This window comes from Propithecus coquereli, unplaced genomic scaffold (genome assembly GCF_000956105.1).
Source record: "Propithecus coquereli isolate 6110/MARCELLA unplaced genomic scaffold, Pcoq_1.0 Scaffold325, whole genome shotgun sequence".
NCBI lineage: Eukaryota > Metazoa > Chordata > Mammalia > Primates > Indriidae > Propithecus > Propithecus coquereli.
In genome coordinates, this window is record NW_012148897.1 from 2,344,105 (window position 1) to 2,344,784 (window position 680).

Consider the following 680-nt stretch of genomic DNA (forward strand, 5'->3'; position numbering starts at 1 on the left):
AATAACTTTTAAAATATATATCATATTTGTGTGACAGATTTTCTATCACACTGTTTTAAACGTAAATCAAAAATTTAAGTTTATCTATCAATTCAACGAATATTTATTTTATGTGATATGCTGGGAATACAGCAGCAAACCAAACAGAGAATAATTTCTCAGGTTGCAGAGTTTACATTCTAGAGGACTAGGAATAATAACAAACAAACAATTCAAAAAATAGAGTAGATAGCAATAAGTGTGTGGAGAAAAATAGGTAGAGAAGAGGGATTGGTGATAACGACAAGTGACATTGCAATTATCAATAATTCAGACAGATTAGACCCATTGGAAAGTAGATAATCAAGAAAAGACCTGAAGAAGCTAGCGACAGAGCCATGTGGTAGCTGAGGAAAAACATTTAATCACAGAAAACATTAAGTGCGATGTTTGAGAAGAAGTATTAATGCCAGTGTGTCTAGAGCAGGGGGAAGAAGGTGTCAGGGAAGGGGTAGAAGATAAGGTTAAAGAAGTAATGAGGTACACCTTGTTATGTCATGTAAACAAATAAAAGGATTTTGGAATTTACCCTAAATGAGAAAGATTTCTTTGGAGGATTTTGAATAAAAGATAAATGATCTGACTACATTAAAAAAATGATTATTTCCTTACAGAGGCTGAATTCTGTTTGGGGTTGGGAG